The sequence below is a fragment of the Rhododendron vialii genome, chromosome 7a, assembly GCF_030253575.1.
Source record: "Rhododendron vialii isolate Sample 1 chromosome 7a, ASM3025357v1".
NCBI lineage: Eukaryota > Viridiplantae > Streptophyta > Magnoliopsida > Ericales > Ericaceae > Rhododendron > Rhododendron vialii.
Window position 1 is genome coordinate 4413074 of NC_080563.1, and position 22900 is coordinate 4435973.

The 22900-nt window shown below is 36.0% G+C and overlaps 1 pseudogene; it reads right to left on the reverse strand.

The window, feature by feature from the left end:
- Positions 1 to 1296: 1296 nt before the first annotated feature.
- Positions 1297 to 13306, reverse strand: LOC131333606 (very-long-chain aldehyde decarbonylase CER1-like; annotated as a pseudogene).
- Between the last annotated feature and the right edge of the window lie 9594 nt (positions 13307 to 22900).

Consider the following 22900-nt stretch of genomic DNA (forward strand, 5'->3'; position numbering starts at 1 on the left):
TTGAGAAAAACTAATTTTTACAGCGGCAACCAATCGCGACAGTTCAAAAGTGTTTCAGAATAAGTGATCAGATTTACCTCCGTAAACCCATTTTCATGGAAACCTCCGTAAAAAAAATATTCTCTTAAGAATTTATAGCCTAACATATCCATACTTGAAGTATAATAAAGCTACTTTTGCGTAATAGTACATATAAAGCTACTTTTGCTTGCAATTTATCACTGATTTATAGAGCAAGATAGAAAAGTCGTTTTTTTATCACTGAGAGATTATAATCAACCAATGCCTTTTTTTTTTTTTTTTCCCTCGAAGAAATGAACCAATGCTTCAATGGTCTTAGAAGTCACACAATGCGTGAATCGTAAATTTAGGGCATTTTTTACCCCGAAATCTTGCATATTGTCTTGGAATCTCAAACTACAACCACGAAAGAAGAAATCGAACCAAGTTTTAAGTCCCGATCAATTCGGGTTGGCTACGAAAGAGAAAACAAGATCACATAATTGTCGCTCTTCAAGATGAGTTATCTCTTCAAAAACAACAAAACGATGGAATAACTTTTGAATTGTGAGAGAAGTTGTAAAAGTTAAACCAACCCTTTTACTTTCCTATTAAATAGGAGCAAGTACCAAATGTTCGTCCGTTTTCCGTGATTAGGCGAACTACTTTCAGCTAATTCAAGACTATTTGAAGCCCACCCAAGAAAGACAAGCCAAATGCCTTCCCATTTTCAAAATTGAGAGAGAGAGAGAGAGAGAGAGAGAGAGAGAGAGAGAGAGTCTACCAGCTCCACTAATGGAAAACCATCACTCCTACATACCCAAATTCTCCAACTTCACATACACCAAAACAAACCACCCCATAATCTTCTCCATCATCATCTTCCTCACCATCTATTTCCTTTGCAAACGGCGTCGTTGCAACCACCACCTCTTCACCTTCAGACCAAATCCTAGCAAAACGGACACCCTTTACTGTGCAGTTTGTCTTGACAATGTTGCTGGCGGGGAGAGGTGCCGGAAACTGCCCAAATGCCACCACTGTTTCCACGCGGACTGCATTGACGCGTGGTTCGAAACCCACCCAACGTGTCCGCTTTGCAGAAGCCAAGTGCATCACATTTCCAAGCACCAAAAGAAGAGAAGCATTTTCTCGTATTTTCTTTCACTTTCAAAACATATTGCCAAGAAAATTGGTAAGTTGGTTCTCGACAGGATTGCCAAGACATTTTTCGTGGGTACTTGAGGTACCTTTTTCGGAGGTAACAATTCGTTTGTTTCTTTGAGTACCTTCTGATACGTAAATCAGCTTTACATAGCCGAAATCTCTCTCATTATATATAGAGTCTGAATATGTGATACAAGGCGCAAACACAAACGGAAACAAAGCAAACAAAGTGCTTAGTAAGATTTTTCTTGGATATTAAAGTTTCCAAGGACAAATACAAAGTCTGCAGGATGAGCAATAGAAACCAGACCGACTAGAAACCAAACCGACTTGCATAGAAGTGAATCAAGTGATGAAGCGCCTGTGACTAATTTGGAGTCATCAAAGGACGGAAGCCATGTTTGAGACAGGCTTCTCAAACTTGTTCAACGTCGAACATCTTTTGGCCGCATTCATTTACGTTCCATCCTTCTAGAGCATGCACAATCCCAGCTACGCGTGAAGCACTCATCGTCCTTCTTGGCAACCAATTCTAACACAAACACCAACAAATTTCTCAGAGTGACCAAACAAAGACGAATCCATATATGGCATCTCTTGAAAGATACACGAGTAATGCTATACGAACACAAGTTATAAAAATCGGTAATCTGTTTCATGATCTATAGTTCTGAAAGAGCACATCTACAAAAACTTTTACCATCATTAAAACATCTGTAGCACAGGTTATAAAAATCTTAATGACATGGTAGTCTTAGATCGTTGATTCTATGTTTGATGATCTGTTGGAACCTTATGGATAACTTTGAAAAGCCGTATCAACTAAATCCTTATCTCGGATCAAAAAAAAAAAAAAAACTAAATCCTTATCTTAAATACAAACACTGCTTATAAAACTTATGATGCTGCAAAAGTTACATATTCTGGGTTTTCATAATTATTTCATACCCTTATGCATTGAAATGAGATCTCTATTCCATAGATGATGTTAAGAGCGTTGAATCTCTTGCATCGAAATTGTTCTAAAAGAGCAAAGCTGGTTCGGCCACTTTTGAACCAAACCCATTTTAAGTTGCCAGTAGGGTTTTGAAAAATGCCTTTACGTAATGTAATGGCTGTTACATAACGGGTTTTTGGTGGCCGTTTCAGTTATGGTGAAAAATAACAGCGGTAGGAAAAAAATCACGTGCGTATTGCTGTTACGCCCGTTACACTCCGTTACATCAATAATGTCCACGAATGTATGTGTGATTGTGAATTTTTGTATAATACTGTTGTGTATTGTGGTGATATTGTTATGGCATCTGCCTCATTTTAGAAATATATACTACTATTAATTAGTGTTCTCTTCCTTATTGTAGAAATTTTCTATCGTAGTACCAATCCTAGGTTGTTAGACAGTCATATTCTCATATCCTATGGGAAATTGAAAATAGTACTATCAAATAGCCTTAAAACTTGACATGTGATTCAATCGTACTTACAAAACTACTTGTACAAGTCAAATGCTAGTTTAAAATTTCTGAAACATTCGATTTAGTTATAAATACCACTAGAACATGTAAATCAATGAATTTTCTTAGCATTTGCTAGTAATTGAGAAAAATTCACGAGTGCAGTGGCTGATTCCCAGTAAACTGATAGTCTGATACTAACCTCACATGAGTTCAAGTTTTCGAGAGACGAGGGAGCCACCATTGCCGGAGTGTGGTGGTACAAGCAGTCATTGCGCACTTTCTTAGGGGGGAATTGGGAGTAAGGAATGAACAATGTCCCTTTTGGTGCCTTCCGCTGTTCTTCTTCACTCAGTCCGTCTCCCACTAACCATACCTGAGAAAGAACTTAAATTTCAGCTTAGCTGTGCACTTTTACGGAAACAAATGTGACATATTACTTTTAACTGCATTCAATGATTCCTTAGAAAAGAAAGTACGATTGGTAAACACTCCCTAATCTCACACAAGATACTACTGCAGAACATTTCAAAATTTGCATCTACGGTGTTTTTTAGATTAAAGAACCATCTTTGACAGTAGTTTGTTAATCAGAAAATGAAAGGACCAATATAACATCATTTCGCTCCTATTGTTTTATAACTACTCTTTTTCTAGCAAATGATAAACAGCGACCTCAATCTTCTAAGAAAACGTTTCAGTATGCATACAATTTGTGAAAGGAACTGATGAAGAGAAATAAACTCCTTTAAAGAATAGTTTTTGAGGGAGAAAAAAATTCATGATTATAATTTACCTTCTCAGCGTAGCTCCTTGAGAGAACCCAATCGTATCCGTATCCAGTGCTAAGTTTAAGCCTCTCATATTCGGTTTTGTAAAAGGTAGAAACCTGACACAAATTCAGTTATGTCCGAATAAATATAGTTTAGCATAACAGACACTGTCTAGATGTTATTTAATTGCTCTCAAAGGCCAGTTCTATCTGTGTGTGTGTGTTCACGGGTGCATGTGTGGGCCATAAAAAAATGGGTAGCAGGGCAGGGAAAGGGGAAAACAAATGCCCGAACCAGCTGTATGAAAACCATTGGCCTACAAGGCCTAAACCCTGCAATGGGTAGCCTAATATTATCAAAACCATCCCAACATGTAAAGCCCAAACAATCAGACTGTAGCAATATTGACACCCCGTAGGCTCGTCTAAACATCTTGCCCCAACTTAATCATTTGGGCTGTAAAACAGTGGGCAAGGATGTATTGAACACGAAGGCGAACTTGATGACCTGGATCCCTCTTTGGCATAGAGCGGAGGCAATGGAATAAGCAACTTTGGATAAGCTGCCTCTGAGGAGGACTTGGGTTGTCCCCTTTGGAATGCTATTTAGGACAACAGCAACTACTAAGCTACTTCCATCCACCACCTTCACTTTGAGCTGAGGGTACCTTTGGATGTAAACCTCCCCGTACCTATTAATTTCTTCGCCCTGCAATATTGACAAAATTTACTATCAACAATAATTATACACATGCATGAAAATGAACTAATAGAAAATGCTATAGCCTTACAAAAGTGGTTCAGAAAATTAGTATAATATGATGTTACAAGCCTTGGTTTAATCATGTTAAGCCAAAAAAGCATTTCCTATGAAAAAACTGGAATGAAAAGGAAAAAACCCTGCACTCTATTAGTTAAAGCAAAAAGCTGAAAACTATAGTTACATGTAGATTCAACTTCTGGTCCAGAGAATTAGCAACAGGATGGAAATTGGGATTGTTTCGATATTTCCCCATTTGAGGTTAGAAGAAAGCTAGAGGGAAAGTAAGAAAGAAAAGGCAAACGGTTAAGGAAACAATGCATGTCTTGATTGGTCACATTGTTAATTTCCTGGAAAAAAGGATAAAGAGACAGAGAAAGGACCAACTTGCCTGATTCAAAAGACCAAGACTTAACACTTTAGTGCCTCTGGCTTCTGCTTCTATTATAGCTTGTTCAATCAAGCCACTGATAGCTTCTTTTTACCGTTGAAATAAGAACTGCAACAACCATATAACCATGAAAAGTATACAGACCCACAAAAATCATGGCACCTTTGATTATATATACAAGACTTAAACTCATGCCAAGGTAATTAAATCTTTTTACAAATAGGACTAAATACACTAAGGCTATGTTTGTTATTATCAGTACACAGGAATGTAAAGAAGCTAGAATGGAATGACATTGCGAATAGAAAGCAAAGTGGACTGGGACTGAAGGTCCATATCCATTCCCACTCAGCTGTTTCGGTGCCGTATAGAATGATTGTGGGATGGACTAAAGGTTTCAGCTAAATGAACATGATAACGAAGTTACATGAGGTGATGGTGGTGGTCGCGGTAGCGGTGGAGATAGAAGTGGTAGTAGTAGTGGTAGTTGTCGCGGTGGTGGTAGTTTGGTAGAAGTGGTGGTGCTAATAGTCCCCACTCCCCAGTGCAAGTGTTCTGTTGCAAAAATGTGGAAACAGTGACTAAATTGAGAAATGTGCTAAAACGCTAGGGGTATTTTCAGAAACAGGACAAAAAATGTCAAAAGTGCATACATTACGGATCATAAATGTCATTTTTAGTTTCCCTTCACTTATTTTTGGGTATGAGGGTAAGGTTGTTTCCCCTATAACACCGCTGGTTCTCATAGAAATTGTTCTTAATGACATCAAGGCTCAAGCTTAGGGACTACGTAAAACACACTTCACTGATAAAGTACTAACTTGCGCAATCGAAACATGCTCACATTGAAGATATAAGCACCACAGAGCACACATGTTGGAAACCAGTGATGCATGTTAAATCCTTCACGTAATTCTTTTTTTTGGTAACTAATCCTTCACATTATTATCACAAGAAACAATGAAACTAATTGCTGAAGTAAACCTACATACCCAAGAGATGTTTGTAACACTTACTTGAATGGTGTATCGTGGTATTGCCCATGATTGTAACTTGAGCTTCTCAAAGGCATTTCTCTCTGCAATGAAGGTGCGGCCATGGATGCAAGTCATGAACATGGACCAAAAGGTCACAGGCCACATCAGCCAGAGGTACCACTTTGATTTCTGGGGCTCGGAGGCAAAGGACGCAAACCCAATTGGAAGGTGATAGATGGATTCGGGTGTTGTTAAATGGGTGAGATGAACTACACTGGCGGACTCTTCTTCCCTATCCAGAGATTTTTCATAGAGTGAATCGGTGGACTTGTCCATGGTACCATAAACATAATCATAGAATGGCATAAAAAGCGAGTAGTTGGTCCGAAATTGGGTGTGATGCAGGGAGTGATATCTGTGGGCACAAAAAAACGGTCAGTCAAAGTTTGACTATGTAAGTTTCAAGTACTAAAAAACAATTTTCTCAATATGAACGGAATTGAGCTCAACCTATATATCACAATTTGCTAGTAATAGCATCACTATCAATCACTTTAGTTTTATTGTCAACATTATCAGAACTATCACTCGTGTGCTTTGTTTACTACCACAACATCAAGCTCACTGATATTTTTAATCCCTTGAACTGCCATCCTTTTTAGTGTTTGTTAGTAACAAAATGTATTCATCCCCATTGTCCCCTCCCGTAGGCAAACAATGAAGATGTTTGTTAGTAACAACAGATATTTTTAACTACCCTATGATTCACCTACCAACAGAAAAACTCGAAAAAAGCGATTCAGGTCAAGAATTTCCCATGCAATATTGAAGAACAAAACAATTGAAGTAAACAGGATGAATAGCATCTGAGACTTACGATGGCGTATACATCATGTACTTGAGAGGGGGGAAAATGGAGAAAAGCCACTTGGGAATGAGCTCAAAGTTGCAGTGTCCCATGTTATTCATGAGATCAATGTAGGTTATATAACCAAACATAGCCGCCAGAGAAGAAGTCCCAGTAAGCACAGCGGTGACAATTGGAATTAAAAATAGCAAAAAGTATGAGATATGCTCCGCAAATGGATGAATAACAGCTGCCCAAGTAAACAAAAAAATGCGCATATGAAATAAATATCATTCTTGGAAAAAAAGACCAAGTTAAATTCCAAGACTTTGGAATTGGGCCAACATTTTTGTCCGTATATGAAATACAAAATGGTATACAAATAGGTTTTCCTTCCAAAACTCAGGCAATAAGAATCTAGCAGAAGCTGTTTTCCACAATTTTAGGCCACAATGGTGACTTGGTAAGTGCTTTCTTTTGAAACAAAAAGTCTACAAAAAACCGTACACCCTATGATTTATCTCTCCACCTGCCACATGCATTGGATCTATTGTACCCTAGAGACAAAATGAGCTTAGAGAGAAACCAATTGGGGCCTTGGGGGTACTTAGAAACTTCCAAACCAGATCAATATTTTTTTTTGTACAACAAAAGTACCCCCGGTGAGACAATCTCGTAGTACTCCACTTTGCCATCTAGGATCAATCCTTCCTAAACCAGACGTATAAATTTTTTTTATTTCATACAATTTATCCTCTAAAACTTGTGATCTTACATGTAATGGGTTCCGTCACAATGGAGGAGTGGTGGTGGGAATGGTAGCGAGAGTAGAGGTAATGGTGGTGGAGTGCTCTATAGAGCCAGTAGCAGAGAAATTCCACTGGACCAGCATGAATCAAAGCTGTGAGGACTACACCATCTGTTCTCCATATGGGTAGGTGAGAAGCTCCTGGCAGTATAATGTACAATATGTATAACAGAAGCCCATTCAACAGAATTTGGTCATCCCTGCAGGAAAAAAAAAAGTAACTAGACTTCTGCTATATCAAACAGATGTTGGAAATTGAGCTTTGAAAAAACTTATTGTTACAAGCCTTCTGTTGTTGTTCATGAAGTTATGTGATCCGTTGTTGACACAAAACTAGCCATTCTATATGAAGGCTAATGTGAGGGACAGGCTTCCTCGCTCCCAATAGCGAAACAAATTAACAAAGAGTTTACTCTTTCACAAACCAAACAAGCCAGAAGAAAAAACAAATTTGGCTTCTTTTCATTTTTAGTGAGCTTTTCCAACTTTTGATGAAAAACAATTACAAGTTATTTTGCTCGAACTTTATTTACCAATACCAGAATTTTCAAATTCCAACCATTAGTATTAGTAACCAACCCACATAAGCATTTCTCACCACAAACAAATAAATCAATAAATATCTAAGGTAATGAAGACACAAAAGCATTACAGAGAGAAAAAAGATAATACTAATGGAGTAAAAATAACCAACCTCTATCAGTCTCCAGGGTGCAAAAGAGCCGAACCGAGCCGAGCTTTTTAGTGCTTGAACTCGGCTCATTCACCCTTTAACGAGTCGAGCCTGACTAATTTACTTAACAACCTTCTTTAAACGAGTCGGGCCTATACAAACTAGTCGAGCCACGAGCTATCTGCGAGCAGCTCGATTCGTTTGCAACCCTATCAGTCTCCACAAAAACATAGTAGTAATAAACAATCTTTGAAGAAGAAAGTGAATTGAAATGCAATGGCTCCAAGGGATTGGGGAAAAGCTGGTAGCAAAAAGGGAAAGTCCAATTCTAAATGGACCTGACATGTTGTTTTCAAGCCCAGTCCACTTAGCCCATGTATTTGGGCTTTGAATAGCACTTTTTCTTTCCTTGTTAAGAAAGCAGTTCTTACTTTCTTTTTTTCTTTTTTTGTGAAAGAAAGAATTCTTACTAATTGGACTCCTATGATCCTATCCTGATAAGAATTTTTACTCGTGTTAGAACATCTTTATTATTATATCTTTATTATTATTGTTTTTTTATCGCAGGCACACAGATAAAGCGCCAAAACAAAACAAAAGGCCAAAAAAAGACAAGAAGCCAACCAAAATACCAAACACCCGCTAAAACAAACCAAACAACCTACAACCACAAAAGCCAAAATAGCACAACCAAAAGCCAATGGACACACCCAAGGAAGCCGTCTCTAGACATCTCATCGTATGCATTTTATATACGGTGGAGGGTAACATTAAGGAAGGGATAAACCAAAATTGACGGATCCAGATCCTTAGTGAGAATGTGAGGATAGTGTGAGAATTTGGATTTACCTGTGAGGATCGTGTGAGGATTTGGCTAAAAAGCTGACAACACATAAATGAAGAGATCCAATTGTACACAACAGCCCTCTTTATTTCAAAACAAAATGCCGCCTATTTGGGGGATAAAATTCTAAAGGAGGAGTATCCGAACCGTTTTCTTCATCTTTCTCCGTTACACAGCCGTTAGTTCCTTCTCCTCCGTTCTCACCCAATTCTTCCAACGCTGACCATGCCTCTTCCTCCGTTCCACGACAGTCATATTGACGAGATGAACATCCGGCCAATGGCTGGAATATTTACAATTTTCCTTGCACAAGATTCTTCTCCTTTTTTAACTCAATTTTCTTACAAATTAAGGTTTAGGAGTTTTTTTTCCCCCTTCAAGTGGAGTCAGAGAGAATCACTCCGCACAAAACCATCTTCTTATCAGAGACAAAAATGATTTGAATGATTGCTGTCCAAAACAAAAATGGAACCCTAACACTGGTAAATTGAAGTAAATAAAGAGGGAAGAGAGACCTCATCAGTGCCGATCAGCGTTGGAAGAGTTTTTTTTTTAATTTATTTTTGATCCGACGTTGGAAGAGTTGGGTAAGAACTGAGAAGGGTTCTTTGCTATTGCTGTGGGAACGGAACGGAACGGGACGGAGAAGAGAAGAAACAATACGTTTGGGAATTTTCTCCGTTAGGGTTTTACCCCTAAAAATGCCGTCGGTTTTTTTGGGAACAATGACAAGGCCATCTTTAATCCTTACCCATTTTATTATTTATACCCAAAATTTGAGTAAAAAGCCTAAAAACTCATTTACAATGTCATACCCATTTGTTTAGAGAGTTGATAATGTCAAAATTATTTTTGTTCCTGGCAAAACTCATTCATGCATGAGAGTCTCTTTTCGCACCCCCCTAACACACCCCTCCCCTCCGTACCCCACCACCTTTCCTCCCTTGCCCCTCCTCTTCCCCCAGTTTTGTCTTTTTTTTAACTTATACTAGTTTTTTTTTTTTTACTTTTAAAAGACTTTAATTACTGTTTCCTTTTCTTTTCTTTTTTTACTTTTACTAATTTTTTTTTTGTTTTACCTTTAAAAGACTTTAACTATTGTTTTGTCTTTTTTTTTTTTACTTATGCTAGTTTTTTTTTTTTTAACTTTTAAAATACTTTAATTACTATTCCCTTTTTTTTTTTTTTACTTTTACTAGTTTTTTTGTTTTACTTTTAAAAGACTTTAATTATTGTTTTAGTTTTTTTTTTAAATTTTACTATTTTTTTTTTGTTTTACTTTTAAAAGACTTCTTACTATAATTTTAATTAATAAATGAATAATTAAAATATAACTTGTACTAATTTTAATTAATAAATGAATATTAAAATATAACTTCTACTAATTTCGTCGAAGAGTGAAAATAAATAAGTGGTTATAGTTGAAGATAAAACGATAAAAGGAAATCTGAATAAATGGTTAAAAATAAAATAGATAAAAGATATAAATAAATACAAAATTAATAAATTCAACAACATAAAAGAATTATAAAATTAAAAAAAATTACTCACGTATATAATACTAGTACTTGCTCATACCTACGGCACTACGTACGAGCATTTTTGTAATATATTTTTATTTTTTTATGCCAACACCAGAAGCCAAGCAGTGGGAAAAAAAAACCGATGACATTTTGTAATATATTTGTAAGAGTGTGGGTGTTTTCTTAAGAGAGTTGAAGAGCACACATCAATCATTGGATGAAATGAATCTCAGCCTTCTTTCAACTTATGACTTATGTTTGTGTGGTCCTCACACCCTTGTGTTTTATTAGGTAGATTAAAAAAACATATAAAGAGTAAAATATATAAATAAAAAGACCTAAATAAATAGATAAATGAATAATTAATTAAATAATGTAAATGGATTAAGAAATTAAATAAAAAAGAAAATTATGTAAAAAAAATAAGTGTTCCAATTTTGAATTCTTTTGAATCGGTGCGAAGATCTTGTTTTTCTTATCATTTAATCTTAAATGGTCGTAATGAATTTTTGGCTCTAAGGCCTTTCAATGAGCATCCTAAGAGAGACCTGAAACTAAATAAAGAGCCTTAGGGTGCTCGTTGAAAGGCCTTAAAGCCAAAAATTCATTATGATCATTGAAGATAAAATGATAAAAAAAACAAGATCTTTGCACCGATTCAACCGGATTGTAAATCGGAATACTTAAATAATACTATTAAATAAATAAAAATGAAAAAAGGAGTATAAAGATTATTAATAACAGAGAAATATGAGAAAATGGGAAGTTGTATTTTTGGGGGTATTTTCGGAAAGGGGGGAGTGGGGCCGGGGGGTGTGTGTGTAAGGGGGGGGGGGGGGGGGGGGGGGGGGGTGGGGTGCGAGAAGAGAATTACATCATGCATGACTTAATTGCCTTTTACTACACTACTTATCTTATGAAAATGCCCCTTCAAATCTAGAGGATTATTTTTGTTTACGTCTCTTCTCAAATTACCTCTAGTTTTGCTCGTGAATTGCATTTTTGCTTGATATTTAATTTTTTGTTTGCTTTTCTTCTAAAATTAAATCTAGAATTTGCTCATAAATCCTTGCATTTTTGCTTGAAACGTGGAACTGGAAAACACGTTGTACTTATGGAATTTTAAAGGGTATTTTCGTAAAGTAAATGATGTAATGGAGGGCAATTAAGTCATGCAATAAATGAGTTTTGACAGGAACAAAAATGGTTTTGGCATTATCAATTCCCTTTGTTTATTCATTTTGAGTTTCATTCATTTCCTCACCCAAATTTGGAGAGACTAAAACTCATACCCATTTTTTTTCAAACCTTTTTTTTACTCTCATTAATTACAAGTATGCCACTTATTAATTACAAGTGTACCATTAAATAATAGATTTGAATAAAAATATGGATTTAACATTGGAGATGCCTTACCCAAATTAAGCTTCTAATCCAAATCTCTACCTAAATTTGGGTGAAAAAATGGGTAAGGATTGGAGATGCTCTCCTCATTTATGTGTTGACAGCTTCTCAGCAAAACTCTCACACGATCCTCATAGGTAAATCCTCACAAAGGATCCGGATCCCGTTTAAGGAATATCGAAATGATAATTTTATTTTTTTTATTGTACGGATTTTGATTGCAACAACATTACTTTTTTGAAAAAAATGTATAATTTTCCCTTTTTCTAAATTTCTGAAAGTAAAAAAAAGAAAAAAAAAGGATCGGATTCGGATTTTCAAATTGAATATCCGACTTTACGGATTTGGATTGAGGTTGTCACTATCGGACTCACGAAGCTCAAATTCGGATCAGAATTGAACATTATCGGATTCGAATTTAATCCTGCCCATTGACAGCCTGGCAAACCTAATTATGTCAATTCCTAGGGTCATTCATAACTAGCCAGAATAATTAAGCCCACCAAGAACCATAAAAAATTTATAATAAATGAACCAAAAAGTACGTGTAACAAAAAATTAAAAAATGCTTAACACACGAACCATAACAATTTTAACCAACCATAAAATCTGTAGCTTAATGATAAAGATGTGTGTATATATATACACACACACACTTTTTTACCTTACACATTTATTCGTAACTACGCTAAAAGGATCCGTCACATGAATCAAAATATGAAACATAAACCAAAATAATAGGCAATATTTTTTTTATGATATGCACAGAAGGTGAGCCAACATGTGACCAAGGGGGTCACGTGCCCCCTTTGGAATTTTATCCTCCCCACCTTTTTTTTTTTTTTACGCTTACTTAAAAAATGTTATAATTGAAAATTTTGGGTATAGGGCTTATTGTTTACTTTATTTTCACGTATTTTCAATCAAATCAATGGACCACTTAAAGAATTAAATGATTGTTGCAAATATTAAATTGCTAGTAATTTTTTTTAATCTTTTGTGCTTATGTTTTGAATCTTTTGAATACATTTGGCTACAAGCTATTGTGCCTGTTAAAGAATACTTAAATATTTGTGCTCAATATTTCTTCATTAAATTTTACGGTGATTTTTTTAGTTTGTTGTGAAATGATGCCTTGTCTGTACGGGATTTCTGGCTCCGCCATTTTGTGCATGTGTGCATTATGCTTTCTCCATGTACATGAACGTACTATAAGATGAACATGGAGACGTACCAATTGCTTTCTCTATCAATTTGTTCAAAATCAATACTCTTATCAACGATTCTGTTACTGCCTTTCGCCGTCCGGTGACGAGAAATAGAAATCCATATTTGGTTATGAATCACCCTCCACAACAAAAACGGGAGTACGAGAATAGGCAAATTGTCTCGCTCGCTTTCATTTTTTGTAGCGAACAAGTACACGGTATAAACCATCCCCGGTGCCAAAACCACGTACTGCAAAAAAATGTTACTAGTGAATTAGTAAACAAATTTAGTTCGTAATATTTGATGTTTAAATAGATATCTTACCTTGAAGCTACCGAGCGGCGTCCATGGCCAGTCAGTTAGCACTCCTGGTTTCGAAGCCATGGATTCTTTCTTCTCACTCTAGCTTTCCCCAACTAATTCAGTACTAAACTTCTGGTTCTTGAATTCGGCCTTATATAGAGTGTGCAAGCAGAGAGAAACTTATTTACGGATCCACTGCAAAGCGGTTTTTTACAGAGTTGAGCGATCTTAGCAGTCTGCTTTGACAATCAGTGATTCAGATTTTAAAAAAACTATTCGCTAGAATAGTTCAACTATTCACTCGAATAGTCTTTTTTAAAATTCGGATCATCCAAAACACTTTTAAACGCGCGTAATTGAGTGCCGTAAAGGGGTTGCTCCGTAGGAATGTTTTTCTCGTACAAGAAAGAATTGTTGGAGACTTAAAAAGGTAATAATGCACCAACCTCGAAGGTAGCTAAAATTAGGGCTGCAAACGAGCCGAGCCGAGCTTTACAGTGTTCAAGTTTGTTTATTAAGTTTTTAACGAACACGAGCTTGAGCTCAGTGAAAACTTAACGAGTCGAGCCGAGCGGGCCTTGACTTGACTCGAACTCGAGCTTGTTCACGAGCCTCAACGGACCAACGAAATATGTATATATATATATATATATATATATATTTCATTTTCCTATGGAGCGGAGGTGTACTGGTATGTGTGTGCTCTCGCTTCTCTTGGTTGACTGAAAATTGAAAACGGAAAGAACAAATTATGAAATAATAATAAAAATCCTAAACTTAAGTGTGTATACCTGGCTCGCGAGCCGAGCTTATCCGAGCTCGAGCTCGGCTCGTTTACAAAACGAGCTGAAAAAATCGGCTCGAGCTTATTCGTTTAACTTCCGAGCCAAGTTTGAACGAGCCACTAACAAGCCAAACTGTTAGCGGCTCACGAGCCGCTCGGTTCGTTTGGCAACCCTAGCTAAAAGCATCAATACATGGGCCCTCGATTCACGGGGCATGAAATTGGATATTACTCCGTACCATATGCATTTCTTTTACAATAAAAAATGCTACACACACAACATAAATATGAAAAATGCACAGATTTGTTGTGGGGCTCATTATGAGTCTCATACAAATGATTCATATTGTTCATTAAATGTAAAACATTTTTTCATAGGTTTCCACCAAAAATCAGCTCAATTCAATACCTATAGATGCTCGATTTAATCATCTAATTTTTCATTCCGATTTCAGGATAATGAAAAGTTAGATGATTGAATGGATCACCTATAGGTATCAAAATGAGTTGATTGTAGGCGAGGCCTTTGAAAAAATATTTTACATTTAATGAATGGCTTGGATCATTTGTGTGAGACTTGTCATGAACTCCACACACGAATCTGTGCATAACATATATGGAAAAAGTCTATGCGAACAGATTTACTGTTTCTTTTATTAGTAAAAGTCCTCTTCACACAGACAAATCGTACATAAAATATGTTGCACTTGAAAAACTTAAGGGGTCATTTTATATAGGAATATGATTTTGACACTTCACATTTAGCCAATAGCATTCTATTTTTAGTTTTGTTTTCTTATATGATCAAGACACAAAGTGGAGTGCTAGTAGTTAAAATTGAAATGTCAAAATCAATTTCCTTTTATATATGTTATAACGTTTAAAGTTCAATGGAATACTTTAGTAGTAATAAAAAATGATTAAGAGGTCTCAGATTCGATTCTTCTTTCTAACAATTTTTGGAGCCACTTCACCCCATGCGTAGACGTATGAATCGAGTGTGGCATAGATTGTAAGGATTAGTCCGATGTGCACGCTCGGGACATCCTGCATTACCAAATAAATAAATATTTAGGAGTACTTTGGACCTTGTTTGGATAAGAATTTTGGATTTTAAATTCTAATCATTATTATATTTTTCTCTAATTATTATTATTTTTTTCTTTCTAATCATTATCTCTATTTTTAATTATTATTTTATTTCTCCCTACATTTATTACCTTTAAATCCAAATCGAAAATCCCAAAATCAACGGGGTCCAAGGACGTCCTGGCACCCCTTCCTTCGTCGCAGGTACGTGTAAGGTTAATGTCAAGGAAATGGCAACTCAAGAGCTTGAGCATAGAAAGTTCATAAATGTTTGTCCTACATAATGTTTGAATCTTACATAATGTTCAAATCTTACGGATGTTGAATATTTCAAATCTTGAGGTCACCGACTCACTAAGGTCATTGTCCGGTCATTAACTTTAGAGCCTCTAAAATTTGTCGAGGTGCGTACAAGTTGATCCGGACATCCAGCAACCAAAAAAAAAATAAGTTAGGGAAATCACAAAAGACCCTAGTTGAAGCTTATCTGGTCCAGTACATGGACCTCCCCTAGTTCCTAACTCGAGCATGATTAATTTGTACGATAGGGCCCATGCTTTTGGGTTGGCCAAAAAAATTCAAGTAAAATAATGACACATCATTAATGCCCCATTTAATAATGTTTTTGGAGGTTGGATTGAATTACTAAGGTGACGGTATTATCAATACTGTGTTTGATAAACAAAATTGGTTCAGATTGATAGTCCAATCGGACTACTAAGACACCAAATTGGAGGTAAATTGACCAAAATGCTAATACCTCTTGGAGGTGGTTGCCAACCTCTTTTTCGACATTGACCAAAATGTTCTTACAATTTCTCGCAAATGACTTAGAACAACCTAAAAAAAAAACTCGTAACTCACCTGGAAATTAGGCGCTCAAGTTCCTAACCCACCACCAGAACTTGCCATCAAGACATGCATACAACATCCCTTTTCCATGGATGATTTCTCGAAAAATCAGCTGATATGTTTTTATTTTTGACTTCTGCATTTGTAAATTGATCATGAGCCATGTGGTTTACTTCCCCAACTTGTTTGTTCGCTGGAATTTCATTTCATCAGTACCAAACAAAGTAAAGCATCTTTGTTTGTTTTTTTTTTTTTCTTAAAAAACCAAATAGATTAAAATGTATGTCCTCATTTTGTACCAAACGAGCCATTTGAAACATGAGGATATGGTTGTTATGCTTCAGTTTTGCGTAGGGGTAGAATTGGAAAATTGTACTTTCAATCCAATTCTAACTCATGTGAAACAAACATGGTAATAACAATCATATCTTTTAATCTATGTAAAACAAACATATTCATTAATTATCAATCACATCTCGTTACCAATTTCTTCTCATTATCAATCCAAATCTCACTTATCTATCACTATTATCAACGATGCCTAATAGAGTCCATGATCCTGCTCATGAAAAGAAGGTACATTCTTTTGATGTGCTGACACACACACACAAGGGATTAGGGACATGGCTAACCGAGAGCTTGTCCTTGAGATATAGGTAGAGAGTGATTTTTTTTTTGTCATCTTTATTTATTTATTTTTTTTGCATTTGTTAGTTTTGCATCAAATTTTTGTGATTTCTTGTTTCCTCTCTCTCACATTAAGGCCTTATAGTTCATTACAATGACACTTCTCCAAAACAACAGTTAAAAAAAGTTTAAATTAAACTGGTGTACCCAAACCTATTTTATTTCTCCCTACATTTATTACCTTCAAATCCAAATCGAAAATCCCAAAACAACGGGGTCCAAGGACGTCCTGGCACCCCTCCCTTCGTCGCAGGTACGTGTAAGGTTAATGTCAAAGGAAATGGCAACTCAAGAGCTTGAGCAAGAAAAGTTCATAAATGTTTGTCTTACATAATGTTCGAATCTTACATAATGTTCAAATCTTACGGATGTTGAATATTTCAAATCTTGAGGTCACCGATTTAGTGATGTCATTGTTCGGTCATTAGTTTTAGAGCCTCGAAATTTTTTTGAGATGCGTGTAAGTTGATCCAGACATCCAACAACCAAAAAAAAATAAGTTAGGGAAATCACAAAAGACCCTTGTTGAAGCTTATCCGGTCTGGTACATGGACCTCCCCTATAGTTCCTAACTCGAGCATGATTAACCCGTTCGGACAAATAAGCCACAGTGACTTATTTTTTGTCCTTATTCAAATTTTTTCCGTATCACTTGGCTTATTATCATTTTTTTGGGGATTATTGCATCCTCACGACAAGAGGAATCTAAAAAGTAAAAAAATTTGACCGAAATCCAATTTTTTTTGAATAAAGACGAAAAAATTGGCTTATTGATTTACTTTCGTCTTTATTCAAAAAAAATTGGATTTCAGTCAAAATTTTTTACTTTTTAGATTCCTCTTGTCGTGAGGATGCAATAATCTCCAAAAAAATGATAATAAGCCAAGTGATACGAAAAAAATTTGAATAAGAACAAAAAATAAGTCAAAATAGCTTATTTGTCCGAACACCCCCTTGGGTTCCCAAACAGGGACTGCACTCCTTTAATTATTAGTATCACCATTTAGCACCGAAATTCGTACGATAGGGCCCTTGCTTTTGGGTTGGCCAAAAAAATTCAAGTAAAATAACGACACATCATTGAGTTGCACGACACATCATTAATGCCCTGTTTAATAATGTTCTTGGAGGTTGGGATTGGATTACTAAGGTGATGGTATTATCAATACTGTGTTTGGTAACAGTGGCGTAGTCAGGAATCTATACAAGTGGGGGCACCTTTTGAACACATTTCAACCAAAAAAATTCATACCAAACAATGTTAGAATAATAAATAATTAACGTTTGTGCTGAGAATTGAAAAACCTAACCTATTTATTAAGAAAGTAACATACATAAAATATAAAACAAACAAATTTGAATTGTCTTAGCGGATCAAGTCTAAGAGCGATTTACTACACAATATTTAGTAATCTTGCTTCCATTGTTAATAATTCTAAAGTATAAAAGCCATAGCCCATGGTTTAGACACTTTTGAACTGTGGACATTATGCATTAGAGAGTTCCAAAGAGTAAGTGGCCGCAATTATTTGCATTAGATATCTCATTTCGCAAGTCTAATTACATTATTCTAATATGTGAAATAAGATTGAGAATGAATGATATTCGAAATGTCTTAGAGTGATTAAAAGTAAACTTATGAAATACAATTACCAAGATAAAATGTCAAATATAAATTTTTAAATTTTGAATTAAAAAAAAAAAATCAGCGGGGGCACGCTTACTCCCTCCACCAGTGTTTGGTAAACAAAATTGGTTTAGATTGATAGTCCAATCGGACTACTAAGACCCCAAATTGTGGATATTAGCAATGCCTGCTAATACCTCTTGGAGGTGGTTCCCAACCTCTTTTTTCGACATTGACCAAAATGTCCTTACAATTTCTCGCAAATGACTTAGAACAACAACCTAAAAAAAAAACTCGTACTGACCTGGAAATTAGGCGCTCAAGTTCCTAACCCACCGTCAGAACTTGCCATCAAGACATGCATACAGCATCCCTTTTCGATGGATGATTTCTTGAAATATCAGCTAATATGTCTACTTCCCCAACTTGTTTGTTCGCTGGAATTTCATTTCATTAGTACCAAACAAAGTATGGCATCTTTGTTTGGTTTTTTTTTATTATTTTAAAAACCAAATAGATTAAAATGTATGTCTTCATTTTGTACCAAACGAGCCATTTGAAACATGAGGATATGGTTTCGCGTAGGTGTAGAATTGAAAAATTGTACTTTCAATCCAATTCTAACTCATGTGAAACAAACATGATAATAACAATCATATCTTTTAATCCATGTAAAACAAACATACTCATTAATTATCAATCACATCTCATTACCAATTTCTTCTCATTATCAATCTAAATCTCATCTCCTTACGAATCTCACATCCTTTTGATGTGCTAACACACACAACGGATTAGGGACATGGCTAACCGAGAGCTTGTCCTTGAGATATAGGTAGAGAGTGAATTTTTTTTTTTGTCATCTTTATTATTTTTATTTTGTTTTTCGTTTTTTTGCATTTTTTTAGTTTTGCATCAAATTTTTGTGATTTCTTGATTCCTCACTCTCACATTAAGGCCTAATAGTGAATTACAATGACACTTCTCCAAAACAACAGTTAAAAAAAGTTTAAATTGAATCAGTGTACCCAAGCCCCTATTATCTATGTTCTTTGTGTTATGAGTTAATGAAATTTATTTTGCCGATTAAAAAAAAGGTTTAAATTGACTTCCTACCACATGCACCACACATCATTAGAGTGAAAAATAATTTAATACTCTCGGTGTATACTCCATCCTCTCACATAACATATGGGGTACACGCAGAACCCACACATAGGCCCACATGTTATGTGAGGGGATGAAGTATATATACCGGGAGTGCTGAATAATTGAATAATTGCTCCATTAGAGTTGCATAGCGAACGTCTTCTAACTAATTCCAAGTAAAATGCTTAGATGCACTTGACACATGATAGAGTCCATAATCCTGCTCATGAGAAGAATGCACAGCCTTTTGATGTGCTCAGTCTCTAGCTTTGAACTAAGAGGAGTGATGGCAAACAAGAAAACTTTCTATGAAACTCATCAATTTCAGTTTCATGTCAAGTTTCATAGAAAGTTTTCATGTTTCATACTAACATTTCTTTTGAACTAATTTCCACACCCCACTCACACACACACACACCCACCAATCAAGGACAGGGCTAACCAACAGCTCGTCCTTGAGATATTGAATCTATCTGAAGATTCCTCCTTTATTAATCTCAAGAGTTGGCCTAGTGGCATAGTATTTAAGGGTTTGTTCTTTTTTAAAGTCTTAAATTTGAAATTTCTTAGGTGCTATCAATTCTTAGGGGGCAGTCCACACGGAGTCTTAGTTTGATTTTAATTGGACTCTTCGTAAGTGTGCATTGGAATTGGACCCCCAAAATTAATTAAGGTGCACTTAAGCTAGTCCGATGACCTGAGCTATTGGAAAAAAAAAATACAAGATTCATCCTTTATTATCTCAAATGATAAGTAGAAAAGCAGTAGCAACAAATTAAGTATATATTGGTATTTACCCTTATATTGTTCATTTATTATTCGTTGCCACCAAAACAAACCACCCACAATCTTCTCCATCATCATCTTCCTCACCATCTATTTCCTTTTCAAACGCCATCGTTGCAACCATCACCTCTTCACCAAATAAATATCAGCTCTTTTACTTTTATTCCCTACTTGAACAATGTAAAAAACCGCCCCTCTGTAGATTTAGTGGGAAAAAAGGGTACTCGTATATAGTCGAAGTTCACAACTTATAAAATCTAATGCAAGTACAACACATGTGCTATACTTTATAAGCTTTGCCCAATAGTTGAGTTCAAATTTGGCATCCAATGGAAGAGGGGATATGGAGAGGGGAGTGGACAGAACTTTGGCATGGCACCCCAAGAACAAAATCCTAGTTTCGTCCCTACCAATTCTTGATCCACGGTAATGACGTTTTCATTTTTTATGAAAAAGTCTGATTCCCATTAATAGCTCTCTTGAATGATAGAATCAAGACTTATAGTAAGATTTTATACTTTTGTTCCCATTTAACAACTATCTCGACAAAAATACTTTTGTTTACGTTGCATTACTCTTAACCATAAGTTCACCAAAGCTTCATTACCTCTAATCCCTACGCAGCTGTCTTGGGTTTAATAATGTAGGAAAGCACACACGCAGGTAGAGCAAACAGAAATTGTTATGGCCTTTTGTTTGTAGTGTTCAAGGCTGGCCCTAACTTCTCGGAGGCCTAAAGCACTTTTTTTTTTTTGTTGGACTATATTATAAGGGGTAACAAAGTAGGAGGGCTCCCTAAAATATGTAGATGTTCGGAGGCCTAAAGACCCGAGCCGGCTCCGGTAGTGTTTACAAGATAGTTAAAACTCCCAACAAACCTAAAGCTAAATTCTGCTATATCAAACAGATGTTGGAAATTGAGCTTTGAAAAAACTTATTGTTACTAGCCATCTGTTGTTGTTCATGAAGTTATGTGATCCGTTGTTGACACAAGACTAGCCATTCTATATGAAGGCTAATGTGAGGGACAGGCTTCCTCGCTCCCAATAGCGAAAAAAATTAACAAAGAGTTCACTGTTCCACAAACCAAACAAGCCAGAAGAAAAAACAAATTTGGCTACTTTTCATTTTTAGTGAGCTTTTCCCAACTTTTGATGAAAAACAATTACAAGTTATTTTGCTCGAACTTTGTTTACCAATACCAGAATTTTCAAATTCCAACCATTAGTATTAGTAACCAACCCACATAAGCATTTCTCACCACAAACAAATAAATCAATAAATATCTAAGGTAATGAAGACACAAAAGCATTACAGAGAGAGAAAAAAGATAATACTAATGGAGTAAAAATAACCAACCTCCATCGGTCTCTAGGGTGCAAAAGAGCCGAACCGAGCCGAGCTCTTTAGTGCTCGAACTCGGCTCATTCACCCTTTAACGAGTCGAGCCTGACTAATTTACTTAACAACCTTCTTTAAACGAGTCGGGCCTATACAAACGAGTCGAGCCACGAGTTGTCTGCGAGCAGCTCGGTTCGTTTGCAACCCTATCAGTCTCCACAAAAACATAGTAGTAATAAACAATCTTTGAAGAAGAAAGTGATAAGAATTTTTACTCTGTTAGAACATCTTTATTATTATTGTTTTTTTATCGCAGGCACACAGGTAAAGCGCCAAAACGAAAGGCCAAAAGAAGGCAAGAAGCCAACCAAAACACCAAATACCGGCTAAAACAAACCAAACAACCTACAACCACAAAAGCCAAAAGCCAATGGACACACCCAAGGAAACCGTCTCTAGACATCTCATCATATGCATTTTATATACGGTGGAGGGTAACATTAAGGGAAGAGATAAACCAAAATTGACGGATCCGGATTTTCTGTGAGGATCATGTGAGAGTTTGGCTGAGGATTTACCCGTGAGGATCGTGCGAGAGTTTGGCTAAGAAGCTGACAACACATAAATGAAGAGATCCAATGGTCCACAACAGGCCTCCTTATTTCAAAACAAAATGCCGCCTATTTGGGGGATAAAATTCTAACGTAGGAGTATCCGAACCGTTTTCTTCATCTTTCTACGTTACACAGCCATTAGTTCCTTCTTCTCCGTTCTCACCCAATGCCTCTTCCTCCGTTCCACGACAGTCATATTGACGAGATGAACATCCGGCCAACGGCTGGAATATTTACAATTTTCCTTGCACAAGATTCTTCTCCTTTTTTAACTCAATTTTCTTACAAATTAACGTTTAGGAGTTTTTTTCCCCTTCAAGTGTACCAAACGAGCCATTTGAAACATGAGGATATGGTTGTTATGCTTCAGTTTCACGTAGGGGTAGAATTGAAAAAATATATTGTACTTTCAATTCAATCCTATCTCATGTGAAACAAATATGGTAATAACAATCCTACTCCATGTAATCTTTTAATCCATGTAAAACAAACATACTCATTAATTATCAATCATATTTCATTATCAATCCCTTCTCATTATCAATCCAAATTCCGTTTTCGTTCGAATCTCACCCATCTATCACTGTTATCAATCGATGCCATAATAGAGTCTATGATCATGCTCATGAAAAGATTGTACATCCTTTTGATGTGCTGACACACACACACACACCCCCAAGGGATTAGGGACATGGCTAACCGAGAGCTTGTCCTTGAGATATAGGTAGAGAGTGATTTTTTTGTCATCTTTATTCAATTTTTTTTTTTTTGCATTTGTTAGTTTTGCGTCAAATTTTTGTGATTTCTTGGTTCCTTTCTCTTACATTAAGGCTTTAGAG